Consider the following 4841-nt stretch of genomic DNA (forward strand, 5'->3'; position numbering starts at 1 on the left):
TCTGCTCCCAATTCCCCGTTTGTACCCTCCCGGGTATTTTCCCTCTCACCTCCCCAGGGTAATGTTTATTTATATACACATAACATCGCTCTGGGTTTTACCTCTTTTTTTCTCTCTCTCTCTCTCTCTCTCTGTCTGTCTGTCTGTCTCTGTTTCAGGAGTCGCTGGCGTTTTCTGCCGCTGACGTTGCAGACTAAGGCTGACACCTAAGCGCGCATGCGTGTTGTCGAAGTGGAACCCCACATCCGGAAACAACGTCATCCGTTCCCGGCGGACTTCCGCCCCGTGACGCGATGACGCCACAGTCTGGGTTCGCTCGCTGTCAATTAGGGCAAAGCCCCGCCCCTTCCCTGAACCTTCAGGATGAATGACAAAGTTTAGGGAGACTTCTCATAAACTATACAGATATGGACAACTTAACTAGGAATATCTGCTTATTTCAGCAACACTAAATGGTGGAAAAAATGTTCTGAATTTCGTTACAAAATCTACTATCCCAATTCATAGAACCAAGGTTACAGCACAACAAGAAAGCCCAGGTTTACATATTAATGAACAGAAACTTGCAACCCATTCTAAAAGAAGAAAGACTTAACAGCGATCTACATCTCTTCAATACATCATTTCAGTTGCATGACATTGTGATCGTTTGCTATAAATTCCTACTCCACACCCACTTGATGAAGGAGCGTCGCTCCGAAAGCTAGTACTTCCAAATAAACCTGTTGGACGATAACCTGGTGTGTGATTTTTAACTTTGTCCACCCCAGTCCAACACCGGTGCCTCCACAGCACAGTTTTTAGGCGGCTGCTTTAATCCAACTGTTTAGATCAGAGTGGTGCTGGAAAAGCACAGCAGTTCAGGCACATCCAAGGAGCAGGAAATTCGACGTTTCGGGCAGAGGGGAAGGTGTAGCGGATAGGTGGGAAGGGAGATTGACAGGTAGGACAGGTTATGAGGGCAGTTCCACTGTCCCATCCTCCTCTCTGACCTATGACCTCCATCCCATCCCCATCCACCTATTGTACTCTTTGCTACCTTCTCCCCAGCTGCCCCCCATTTATCTCTCCACTCTGGAGGCTTCCTGCCTCTATTCGTGATGAAGGGCTTTTGCCCAAAACGTCAATTTTCCTGCTCCTCGGATGCTATCTGACCTGCTGTGCTTTTCCAGCACCACTCTGATCTAAACTCTGGTTTCCAGCATCTGCAGTCCTCTCTTTTGCCTGCTTTAATCCAACTGCCCAGCACCAGGTTATAGCAATTCAGGTGCATATCCAGAATGCTTTTAAATGAATTGAGAATTTCTGTCTCAATCATCAAACAAAGCAGTAACTTCCAGACACCTATCACCCTCTGGGTGAAAAAGCTTTTCCTAGTGTTTCTTCAAATGTTTATCCCAATCATCCCAATCATCTTAAAGCTTCCTGCACCTGAAGAAAGGAGCTGTGCTCCAAAAGCTTGTGATTTCAAATAAAACTATTGGATTATAACTTGATGTCATGTGACTTCTGATTATGCTCTCTGAGACCTCTCTGATGGAGAAAACAAGTCATTCCTGTCTACTCTGTCCAAGCCCTTATTATTTTGTACACTTTGAGTAAATCATACTTAGTCCAATCTGTCCAAAGATAAACAACCAGAGTCTTCCCAATCTTTCTTCATACCTGCAATTTTCAAACTCAGGCAACTTTCTTGTACGTCCCCAATGTACTCTCTTGTGCAAGCCATCCTGTAATATGGTGGCTAGAACTCTTTTTTAAACCCTCATAGGACATGGGCATCACTGGCTGGCCAGTATTTATTGCCTCTCCCTAGATCCCTAGAGAAGTTGGTGGTGAGCTGCCACCTTGAATTGTTGAAATCTGTACATTTAGGTAGACACACAACTGTACAAAAGTCTCCAGGTATGGTCTATATGGTTCTGGCATTGCATCCCTGCAGTACCTTGACCAGTGAAGAAAAGCATCTTCTATGCCTTCTTTACCATCTGACCTATCCTGTCCTTCTACCTCTGGAGCTGTAAATATGAACACCAAGGTCTGTCACTTGCTCTACCTCTCTCAATGCCCATCCATTTATTGTGCACTCCTTTGCTTTATTTGCCCTCTACAAATGCAAAACCTCTCATTTCTTCAGATTGAATTCCATTCATCAATTTCCTGGCCAAACAATTGGTATCACCCTGAAGAGTCTAGGTTAGAGTGGTACTGGAAAAGCACAGTAGGTGAGGCAGCATTCAAGGAGCAGAGAAATCGCCGTTTTGGGCAAAAGCCCTTCATCAGGAATGGCAAAGATACTGTCCACCATCAAGTACCCTGTCAATTCTTAGGTTGTCTGCAAATTTCACTATCATGCCATATTTAGATCTAATATACTGGTATATATCACAAACAGCAATGTCCCAAATCTTGCCATGTGAAACACCATTTGAAACTGTTGCCCATTCTTGGAGTTATCTGTTGACGAATACCCTTTACTTCATCACTGAACTAAGGTTGGATGCCACATTTGCCACATTCCCTGCATCCCATGGGCTTTTTCTGACCAGTCTGAGTAGGGTAGATAGTGAGAAACTGTTCCCACTTGGAAAAGAACAAGAAAGAGAGGGCATAGATTCTAAGTGATTTGCAAAAGAAGCAAAGGTGATTTGAGAAAAAATATTTTCATTCTGCAAATAACTATGATAAGGATTACACTGCCCAGAAATGTGGTGGAGGCAGGTTCAATTGAGACATTCAAGAGAGCATTGCACAATTATTTGGATTTTTTAAAATGTGAAAGAGTATGAGGAATAAACAGGAGATTGGCCCCGGTCATATTACAATGCTGTACTTTGAAGACTTGGTGCAGGGACAATGGGCCAAATGGTCTCACCATAAGACTTCAGTGATATGAGACATAGTCGATTGCTTTACAAAAATGTGTTGAGAACATCCACTGCACTATCATTATTCATCCTTTGTGTTCCTTCCTCAAAAAAAATCAATTAAGTTAGTAAGACACAACCTTTATTTATCAAAACCATGCTGACCATCCTGATTATCCAAGTAACAGTTAGTCCTAACTCTCAACATTAATTCCAGTAATAGGTCCAACAGAGATATCAGACAGAAGATTATTTGGCATATCCTGGGCAATCTTCTTGAATAGTGCAGAACTATATACAGTGTTCATGATCCTCCATTACATTGCCTTTTTCTAGTGAGTCAACATACTCATTGAAACCCCTGACCACATCCACACATGTTACCATGTACTGACTGGCCAATTTTTTCCTTAATCATGCTTTTGCTTTTAATGTAATTATAAAACATCTTCGGGTTTTTCATATTTTACTGACAAACTTTTTTCGTATTCTCTCTATATTTTCCTAATTTTGCTTTAGACTACACCGTTGTAGATCCCATACTCCTCAATGCTTTTTCAACTACATTTTTTAATAAGACCATCATAAGCTCTATTTTTCTACTTTGTCTTCCCTGCCTGTTTTGGGATGACCAACAGCCTCTAGATTTGGTGGTACCACCCTGGTTCTTTGTGGGGGTTTGAATCTCACTTATGAATGCCTCCAACAGATTTGCCACTGACATTCTTTCATGTCACTGTAATCAGACTACTTTTGCAAAATCATCCCTCAGCCTTGAATAGTCTGCCTTCCTGCACTTCTTAGGATCCTTTCATTCAATGTATTCTCTCTGGCCTAGATAGTCCTCCCAAAATGTCTACCTTAGTCTAAGGCTTTGCAATTTACCACACCAGAATTTTTGGGTCCTCCGCAAACTTAATCTAAACTCGTAAATTCATGTCTGGATCATTCATGTACACTACAACAGCAAGGGATCCTGTGCTAAGCCCTGTCATACACCAGGAGTCGCAAACTTGCAGTCACAAAATAAACCATTCAACCATCACCTCTGTCATTAAGTAAATACTGGATCTAATTTTCAAAACTGCCCTAGATCCTGTGGGCTCTTAGCATCTTACCAGCCTGCCTCAAGAAACATTGTCCAAAGCACAACTGAAGACCATGTGTACTATATCAAGTGTATCACCCTCTTTCACATACCTAGTTACCTCCTCGAAAAATTCAGTCAAATTTGTTTGAGATGTTCTCCCCTGACAAAACCATGCTGACTATCCTGAATTAATTTGTTCCTACATCTTGGATTAATCTATGCCTTGCCAAGTGGAGGTTAATTGGCTCCCTCAGAATTGTTTTCCAATAGTTTCACCATCTTATTCTCTAACCTTTAATATATTTATATACCAAGTCCCTGAAACCTTTTAGGACTTCATTTCCATTCTTAACCAAGTCATCAGTAGTAACACGAACCACAAACTCTGACTGAACATCTATGCCAGAAGAACATGCTGGAGCCATGCTGTAGCATCAGAGTGTTGTGTGCATATTTGTTTCTGGAAAAACTCAGCAGGTCTGGCAGCATCTGTGGAGACAGAGAAACAGAGTTAACCTTTCCAGTCCAGAGTGACCTTTCATCAGAATTAAAATGGCTGAGAAAATGGGCTTTTCCATCCCTTGACAGAGGTGGAGGAGGGGTGGCAGGAAACAGAGAGTGTGGAGATGCAGTACAAAAGATAAACAGGCTTTTAATTGTGGTGAAAGAGAAATATATATAAAGTGAGTGTAAATTAAGGTGTGAATGAGGGATACGGGATATCTCTATTGAGTGTAATATAAACAAGATACAAAGAAGACAAGGTCAGAGGGAGACCGTGAGGGAGAACTTATGAAAATGGAAAACAGTCATAATGGGGTCAGGCTGTGAAGTTATGGAATTGAATATTAAGTCTTACAAGCTGTAAAGGACCAAAAGGTGTA

General features: G+C 41.8%; 1 protein-coding gene across 1 annotated transcript in view; it reads right to left on the reverse strand.

The window, feature by feature from the left end:
* The window catches only part of sec61g (SEC61 translocon subunit gamma), a 9874-nt gene extending 9624 nt beyond the window's left edge, over positions 1–250 (reverse strand). The window contains exon 1 of the mRNA XM_043685743.1: positions 102–250. The gene's annotated coding sequence lies outside the window, so the exon portion shown is untranslated. The remainder of the gene's footprint in view (positions 1–101) is intronic.
* Positions 251–4841: the final 4591 nt, after the last annotated feature.

Source organism: Chiloscyllium plagiosum, unplaced genomic scaffold (assembly GCF_004010195.1).
Source record: "Chiloscyllium plagiosum isolate BGI_BamShark_2017 unplaced genomic scaffold, ASM401019v2 scaf_11840, whole genome shotgun sequence".
Taxonomy (NCBI): domain Eukaryota; kingdom Metazoa; phylum Chordata; class Chondrichthyes; order Orectolobiformes; family Hemiscylliidae; genus Chiloscyllium; species Chiloscyllium plagiosum.